The sequence below is a fragment of the Aegilops tauschii genome, chromosome 4 (genome assembly GCF_002575655.3).
Source record: "Aegilops tauschii subsp. strangulata cultivar AL8/78 chromosome 4, Aet v6.0, whole genome shotgun sequence".
In the NCBI taxonomy this organism is placed as follows: Eukaryota; Viridiplantae; Streptophyta; class Magnoliopsida; order Poales; family Poaceae; genus Aegilops; species Aegilops tauschii.
The window spans coordinates 162,044,747-162,054,168 of record NC_053038.3 but is presented as its reverse complement, the minus strand read 5'-3'; the positions used below and the strand labels follow the sequence as shown (position 1 = coordinate 162,054,168).

The window sequence follows — 9,422 nt, the reverse complement described above, 5'->3', positions numbered from 1 at the left end:
AGGTGCCGCACACCCCATGTGCTTTAACGACGAGGTAATGCAACACCAGATTCCGAAAGGGTTTAGACCCTTAAACATCGAGCACAACAGATCCTACTGTATGGATTGAAGATTTTCTTCTCCACATTCACATGGCCCGCGGAGATGATCTCCACGCCATTAAATACTTCCCTCTAAAGCTAAAAGGACCAACACGGCACTGGTTGAACAGCCTCCCAGAGAACTCCATTGGAAGTTGGGAAGAACTAGAGGGCTTTTCGGGACAACTTTCATGGCACTTATGTCCGGCCACCGGATGCTGATGACCCGAGTCACATAGTCCAGCAACCCGGAGAGTCAGCCCGCAAACTTTGGAACCGGTTCTTAACTAAAAAGAACCAAATCATTGACTATCCGAACACCGAAGCCTTAGCACTACAAGAAGAACCCCCCTTTAGCAACGCATCAATGTGTTGTCGTAGGCCCATATAAGCGTTGCTAATGTATATACCAACGGATTATTATGCGTTGCCGTTGGTGGCGTCGCAAAGGTCTACAACAACGTATATACATGCGTTGGTAAACGACCTGAATAAGTGTTGCAAAATTGCAACGTATAAAGTTAGAGCGTAACAACACTTCATATGCGTTGGTAGCAACCCTGCACAAAATGATTTCAAATGGACATACACGGCGATTACAATGCCTAGAAGCAATCCTTCATAGCATGAAAAATTAATGGTATTTCGTATAGTCATATAGAGAACCACAATATAACAAACAGAAAGGCTCATTTATTAAATTGATTGTTGCATTACAAAGAACATGAGACAAAGATTACAAGATGTGGAGCTATCTAGTAGCAACAGCCAGTTCTTGACCTTGCAATCAACATCTTACTTATTCTATTTAATATATACTGTTTGAAGCATTGATCTGGCAAAAAACATCTAAAACATTATGTGGAACTATCTAGTAGCAGCTTCATTCTCGACCTTGCAATCAACATCTGAGCCCTGCATATCAGTTTATCTACAACATCAAAGAAATGAGATAAATAACTTAAATTACAAATAATCAAATTGCTACAGCAGTAAAATTTGGAGGAGCAACATACAAAGGTGAAGGCCATGCATAAGTAATCCCGCTACATCTAGTGAGCGGCATGTTCTAAACCATCATCATTTTTCCACCTTGTATATTGAATGGATGACGGAATACTATGTGCATTGTGTTATTACTGCAAAAAGAAAAACTAACATAAACCAAGAAGATAGATTGATCATTACACACATTTATAGCCTATTAAAATATACAGCTATATTATTTGCTGAGTTGCAAACACAAGAACCATTAAGGAGAAAAATAATTGGCATTAAAAAATTTAAGAATTAATGATGCAGTAACTCTTATCCATTTTTAGATACACTATATATTCGGAAACAATAGACAAGAAAGGATGATGGATGTATAAATTGTACATTTAGCAGTAGTAACAGGAAGATATACAAAAAAGAAATAGTAGGGTCAAAATATTTTGTGAAACTGTATGGGAAATGTGTGCGCACATTATGTTAGTCTGTCACTAAATATCATAAGTTTAAGTTGTAGTATATTATCATACGAGAAAGTCAAAAAAGGAAGAATTTCAAAAGCTAGAGCAAAATATATTACATGTTCATACGCTAAAAATCTTACCATCTTATACTTTTACAAGAGTGCAGCTTAGCTATCATTATGTTGTCCACAGATAAAAAAGTTAGGGTACCCCCAGAAGTGTTCTCTTGTACAAATAAGGATAAAAAAAGAATTTGCAATATTGAGCTATTAATAATCCGATTTCCTTTGAACCATGGAAGAATCGTTGATGCAATATAGAGCTAACAATTACGAATTACCTCATAGCAAAACTAGCTTGCTACATACTAGTAGTTAGCTAGGTTCAGTGCCAATAACATTGACCTGGAAGTCTGGAACAAATCAATTTTTTTGTAACCTGCATATTCAAAATATGGATTGGTAACTTAGCAGACCAGTAACCAATATTTCAAATATACATATACTAAGATAAAAAATACTCTAGACAAATTGTCCCATCTATAAGCCAATACTCTTGGTGGATCCGAGAACTAAATATTAAATTCTGCAGTTACAATCATGTAGTAGATCAGCTGCCGGTCATCAGAACATCATTACTAAAACAAAGGTCTGCAGCCTAAATGGTTTCCTGAGTATGAACTTTCTTAATCTGGAATACAGAGAATTTGATGCACGTTGGTATTACCAATATATATGATAAACAAAAAGCTTTCCTAAGGGGAGATGGCTCAGTATTTAACTTTATGATTACGGTTGTACTCCCTCCGTTCTTAAATATAAGTCTTTGTAGAGATTTCAGCATGGACCACATACGGATGTATGTAGATGCATTTTAAAGTGTAGATTCACTCATTTTGCTCCGTATGTAGTCCATAGTGAAATCTCTACAAAGACTTATGTTTAGGAACAGAGGGAGTAATTGGCAAGCTACTATTTCAATAGTAATTGGTGTCGTTTCCATGCTTACTCCAAAGTTGAAGATTCTATAGTCAGTTTCTAGTATATTTCTAAATGAGATGGGAGATGTAAGAAAGGGAACATCCGGGTGGTTTGTCATCTTGATTCTTCTAGTACTTGTAAAGGTATCTAATAATTGTTCCTCCCTGGTTAAACAACTATATATCAGTACAAAACTAATACCTGAACTACACCTAGTAGTATTTCTAACATCTGCATCGTCAGCATAGTGTAGGGAATATGGCTAAGTTTTGCTGAAAAATATACATAAATCAATAGAAATATAAGAAACACAATCACGTAGAGAGACACATACACGACGAGGAGCAGCGCCCCTTGGCTGTCCCTGAACTGGGTAGTGCGGTCGCGGAGCATCCTGGAGCCGACGAGCAATGGCAGCACAGAGCAGGCATTGTTCCACTCCAACACTCTACTGTTGCACGAGTCGCACTACCGATGGACTTGGGCGCTAGTGTGTCCCCCAACCATGAACCCCTCTGTATACTCCGGCAAGCTCTTCACCACCCTACACGCACCACAGCCAAATTGACAGACTATGTGTGTTCGTTAAATCTCTTACCTTCATCGTTGTACCCTTCTGCCTTCACGTACTCATCGGCAGCAGAACCTAAGGAACTTACCCATAGGCCTCATGGCCTTAGAAGATCCTTGGAAACACATGTGGGATGGGAAAGACTTCCAATGAAATCAATAGTAATGAAGGAACTGAAGTTATTAGCAAGTAGCACATGTTTGTACTTCTGAATCCTCCGATGTGTATGTATTTTCCATGCCTGAAGATGATCTCCGTGTGGAAGGGGCAGGTGCAGAGGATGCTCATGTGGATCTCGTCGGCTGTCCATCGAGGATCCGCTAATCCCTCCCCTGCACTACTGACACAAGATCCAAATTCCAATCCGACGAGGGGCAACCAGATGGATTGGTATGGTGAGAACTGAGAAGGATGATGGACACCAAATAGATCTGAAAAGGGGCGGCGCAAGAAAATATGGAAGCAGAGATGCAGAGCTAGGTGGAGATTCGGAGCCTCGGAGGGGAAGGCGCTGCCACCTCTTATGGAATATGGAGTGAGGGATTGCTTTAGGGTTTCTCACGGTAGAAATTTTGGGAAGATTTTGTTACGGGCGGGAGAAGACTAGAGATCAAGGGAGACTCTTCTCTGAAGACGTGGGAGAGGTCAAATAAAAAAACGTGGTAGAGGTGGGATACGTGGGGCTATTTGCAAAAGATCTTATTTTTCGTTGCAAGCTATTTGTTGTTATAGGGGGTTGTTGTTGTATTGTAGCGGCATTTAAGCACATCGTCCGTGACGAATGGCTTTCCCAACACCTCGGTCAGGAAAAGCCGAAGACTATGTCAGCTCTTACTACACTCATGACCCGCTTCTGTGCAGGCGAAGATAGCTGGTTGGCTCGTAGAAGCAATACTAATGGCGACCCCGACACCTCTGAGGCCCGGGATGGCAACGGAAGGCCACGACGCAGCAAAAACAAGCTTTGGAACAACAATGAAGAAACAGAGGATACATCAGTTAATGCCGGATTCAGTGGCTCAAAACCCAGTCAACGGAAGAAGCCATTCAAAGGAAATAGAGACGGTCCATCCAATTTGGACAAAATACTAGATAGGCCCTACCAGAATCATGGCACCCCCGACAAGCCTGCCAATCACACCAACAGAAACTGCTGGGTTTTTAAACAGGCTGGTAAGTTAAATACCGAACACAAAGAGAAAGGACCACAAAGCGAGGACGATGATGAGGACCGCCCTCCGAACACCGGGGGATAGAAGAAGTTTCCCCCCGAGTGAAAACTGTGAACATGATATATGTCACTCACATCCCCAAGAGGGAGCGCAAACGCGCATTAAGGGACGTCTACGCCGTAGAGTATGTCGCCCCAAAATTCAACCAATGGTCGGCTTGTCTGATCACCTTTGATCGCAGGGACCACCCAACCACTATCCGTCACAGAGGTTCGGCAGCCTTGGTGCTCAATCCCATCATCGACGGATACCATCTCACCCGAGTCCTAATGGACGGCGGCAGGAGTCTCAACTTGATTTATCAAGATACTGTCCGTAAGATGAGTATCGACCCGTGAAGAAACAAGCCCAGTAGGACTACCTTTAAAGGTGTGATACCCATAGTGGAGGCCCGCTGCACGGGCTCCTTAACACTGGAAGTAGTATTCGGCTCTCCAGAGAACATATGAAGCGAAGAATTAATCTTCGATATCTTCACCTTCAAGTGGTTATCATGCCCTGCTTGGACGAACTGCTTTTGCCCAATTTAATGCAGTCCTACATTATGCTTATTTGAAGCTCAAAATGCCCAGACCGCGTGGCGTCGTTACAGTAAATGGAAATATGGAGCGCTCTGTAACGCCCACGATGCGGCTATATCTCCCACGTGTCGAGGCACGACTTAGAGGCATAACCGCATAGTGGTTTTGTCGAAAGAAGGGTCATCTTCACACAATCCCATGTAATGAACAAGAATGGGATAAAGAGTTGGCTTACAATCGCCACTTCACACAATACATAAATATAATCCATACATCATCCAAAATACAGACATAGACCAACTACGGTCAAGATCCAAATGAAAATAAGATAACCCCAAAAGCTAGATCCCCGATCGTCCCAACTGGGCTCCACTACTGATCATCAGGAAAAGACACATAGTAATGACCACGTTCCTCATCGAACTCCCACTTGAGATCGATCCCATCATCTACACTGGCATCGTCGGCACCTGCAACTGTTTTGGTAGAATCTGTGAGTCACGAGGACTCAGCAATCTCACACCCGCGAGATCAAGACTATTTAAGCTTATAGGAAAGGATGGTGTAATGAGGTGGAGCTGCAGCGGCAATAAGCATATATGGTGGCTAACATACGCAAAAGAGAGCGAGAAGAGAAGCAACGGAACGGTCGACATCTAGCAATGACCAAGAAGTGATCCTGAACTCCTACTTACGTCATTCATAACTCAAACCGTGTTCACTTCCCGGACTCCGCCGAGAAGAGACCATCACGGCTACACACGCAGTTGATGTATTTTAATTGGGTCAAGTGACAAGTTCTCTACAACCGGACATTAACAAATTCCCATCTGCCTCATAACCGCGGGCACGGCTTTCGAAAGATAATACCCTGCAGGGGTGTCCCAACTTAGCCCATCATAAGCTCTCACGGTCAACGAAGGATAACCTTCTCCCGGAAAGACCCGATCAGTCTCGGAATCCCGGTCTACAAGACATTTCGACAATGGTAAAACAAGACCAGCAAAGCCACCCGAATGTGCCGACAAATCCCGATAGGAGCTGCACATATCTCATTCTCAGGGCACACCGGATGGGCAAGACGTCGGGTTGGCATAGACCCTGGTTGCCCAGGGGGCGCCGGACATCGCCCAGTTTGGGCCAACACTCGAACGAGCACTTGTCCGGGGGTTAAAATAAGATGACCCTCGGGCTCGCGAAAACCCGGGGAAAAGGCTTAGGTAGCAAATGGTAAAACCAAGGTTGGGCCTTGCTGGAGGAGTTTTATTCAAGGCGAACTGTCAAGGGGGTCCCATAAATCACCCAACCGCGTAAGGAACGCAAACTCAAGGAACATAATACCGGTATGAAAGAAACTAGGGCGGCAAGAGTGGAACAAAACACCAGGCATAAGGCCGAGCCTTCCACCCTTTACCAAAATATATAGATGCATTAATTAAATAAGAGATATTGTGATATCCCAACATATCCATGTTCCAACATGGAACCGACTTCAACTTCACCTGCAACTAGCAACGCTATAAGAAGGGCTGAGCAAAAGCGGTAACTTAGCCAAACAACGGTTTGCTAGGAAAGGATGGTTAAAGGCTGACATGGCAATATGGGAGGCATGATATAGCAAGTGATGGGTAGCGCAGCATGGCAATAGAACGAACAACTAGCAAAGCAAAGATATAAGTGATTTCGAGGGGTGGTCATCTTGCCTGCAAGGTTCTCAGAGTTGTCAAAAGTTTGATCCTTATAAGCGTACTCAACAGGTTCCTCGTTCACGAACTCATCTCCAGGCTCTACCCAAGACAAGAACACAAGCAACGGAACCACAATCAATCACGAGAAATGCACAAGCAACATGATGCAAAACATGATATGCGATGCATATGCGTGCTCCGGAAGGAAAATGATGAACAAGGCAGTATCTTGGCAAACCAAGCATGCCACTGGAAAGATGAGATGATTTCGGTCAAAATTGATATAAATATCACCGGAAACGGATGCACGGTTTGCAAATGGCAAGCAAAACAAGAATGACACGAATCTGCGAATAACAGCAAGATAGCACTTAAAATGCAACAAGTAGCAATGCTACAACACTCCAACATAGCAACAAAGCATATGGCAGTAATCTACAGGAGATGCTTGACAAAAGATGAACAGTGAGCTACGGCTAGATCACAACATATCAAGCTCAAACAAGCATGGAAAAAGTGCAAAAGATATCAGGTTCACAGACTTGGTGAAATTACTGGACATGCCTGAAACAGCATCAGGTAGCAATGTTCAGAGTATGAAATCAGCATGCAACAAGACGTTAACATGGCAAAACAAGGCATGAAAGTATTCTACTAAATGCATATGACAAAAGTCCCTTAGTGACCATAAGCCAAAAAGGACCAGAAGATATGATGGCAACCACGTAAACATAGCAAGTTTCGTTAACAGGTATCAGACTTGGCAGAAAACAGAGCATGGCAGAAACAATAATATGAAGGCACCTTGGTGACCTTGATGCACTCACCACAAAGCAATACATGACCAAACAAGCATACCTACAGCAAGATGGCATGCTTATGAAGCTATCCATGGCAAGAACAAAAGCATAGCATGTATTGATCAACTACAACAAGCTTGGCAAAATTGCATATCATGTTAAGAATCTGCCAGAAATATTTTATAGCAAAAGTAGAGCAATATTGAGTCATGCTATGGCACTCCATAATTGCAAACAAGGGCAGGAATGGGTCAATTACAATAATATCTACAAATCATCCTCACTGAACATCTCCAAAATATGCATGGATCTCTCTGTAGAATCAAGTTTACATGGCAACAAAATAACAGTAGACAAAGACAGAGAATTCACTAAGTCCCTGAAATCAGAAACATTACGGGGCCTAGTTTGCATGCTTGTGCTAGTCACCACATAGATCAAAACAATACATGGCATACACCACTGGAAAGATGGCATGGCATACAACAAAATACATGTAGAGCTCATGCCCATAAGATGCACAGATTAAATGATACAAAAATAACAAATCCACAAGTTCTGATAAGAACCAGCATATAACAGCAACTAGCACTCTTGCAACAGAGATTTGGGCATCAAGATGGCCTCTAATGAACATGGTGCAATTGAACAAAATGTAGAGAATCACGAGGCGAACAATTTGATATATTACAGGCGCGAAACGGAGCTATGTGCAGAGAGTTATGATGCAATGAACAAGGGCATGTATTGTAAAATAAAATGACATGATTTTTCGGGGTACGGGAAAAAGTCAACGCACGGGATTTTGGATCGGGATCTGAGAGGTTCGTCCGGGCAGCGGGTCGGCTCGCCAGAGAAGGAGGGAGGGGCGGCCGGCGTGGGCTCGGGGCCGGAGGAGGAGGAGGACGGCAGCGAGCGCGGCGGTGAGGCGCGGCGAGGTCGCGGGCGGCGGCGCGGGGCGGCGGCGCAGGTAGGCGGCGGCGCGGGTGGGGCGCGGGCGTCGGCGATGGCCGGCGGTGGCGGCGGCGCGGGGCGGCGGCGCAGGCAGGCGGCGGCGCGGGCAGGGCGCGGGCGGCGTACGGGCAGGCGCGGTGGAGGCAGCCGGGCGCTGACGTGGCGGCGTCCGGTTCGCCGGGCGCGGCGGCGGGGAGGTGTCCGGCGCGGACCGGACACGTCCGGCGGCGGAGAGGGAGCGGGGCTAGGGTTGGACTGCGAGCGTTTTTCGGGAGAGATGCATATTTATAGGTAGAGGGAGTTAGGAGAGTCCAAATGAGGTGCGGTTTTCGCCCACACGATCGTGATCGAAGGACCTACAACATGGAAGAGAGTTTGGTGGGTTTTGGGCTGTTTAGAGAGGGTTTTTTTTTCTGGAACACACAGAAGGCATCTGCGGTTACCCGGTTAACCGTTGGAGTACCAAACGACCTCCAAATGAAACGAAACATGACCGGTGGTCTACCGGTAGTATACCAAGGCCACTTGACAAGCCTCGGTCCATTCCGAGAATGTTTGACACCCGCTCACGAAAGAAAACAAGAGGGGTGCACCGGAGGAGATAGGTGCGCCGGATTGCAAAACGAACAACGGGGAAAATGCTCGGATGCAAGAGACGAACACGTATGCAAATGCAATGCACATGATGACATGATATGAAATGCATGACATGGACAAAATGCAAAACGAAAGACAAAACCCGACCACGAAGGGAAATATCATAGCACATAGCTGAAAATGGCAAGAGTCGGAGTTACAAATATGGAAAGTTACATTCGGGGTGTTACAACACTCCACCACTACGAGAGGATCTCGTCCCGAGATCTAGGACTGAAAGAACTCCAGATATTCGGAACGGAGATGGTCCTCGCGTTCCCAGGTGGCTTCCCGGTCGGAATGGTGCGACCACTTCACTTTCAGGAATTTGATTGACTTGTTGCGAGTCTTGCGCTCGATTTCTTCAAGAATAGCAATGGGGTGCTCATGATAAGACAAATCTTCTTGGAGGTCAATCTCTTCGAAGTTGATGGTGCGCTCGGGCGTCTTGAAGCACTTGCGGAGCTGTGACACATGGAACACATCGTGCACGTTCGCGAAGT

General features: G+C 44.8%; 1 long non-coding RNA gene across 3 annotated transcripts; it reads right to left on the bottom strand.

Annotated features, from left to right (window-relative positions):
- Window positions 1–753: 753 nt before the first annotated feature.
- LOC120962936 (uncharacterized) lies at window positions 754–3,762 on the bottom strand. Of its 3 annotated transcripts, none has more exons than XR_005754237.3 (3): window positions 2,852–3,762; window positions 1,878–1,975; window positions 754–1,219 (listed from the first exon to the last, which is right to left on the bottom strand). It is a non-coding gene; the product is annotated as an uncharacterized lncRNA (long non-coding RNA). The 3 variants fall into 3 exon arrangements; XR_005754239.3 differs by having other exon boundaries at window positions 754–1,975; window positions 2,852–3,061; window positions 3,177–3,762; XR_005754236.3 differs by having other exon boundaries at window positions 754–1,975.
- Window positions 3,763–9,422: the final 5,660 nt, after the last annotated feature.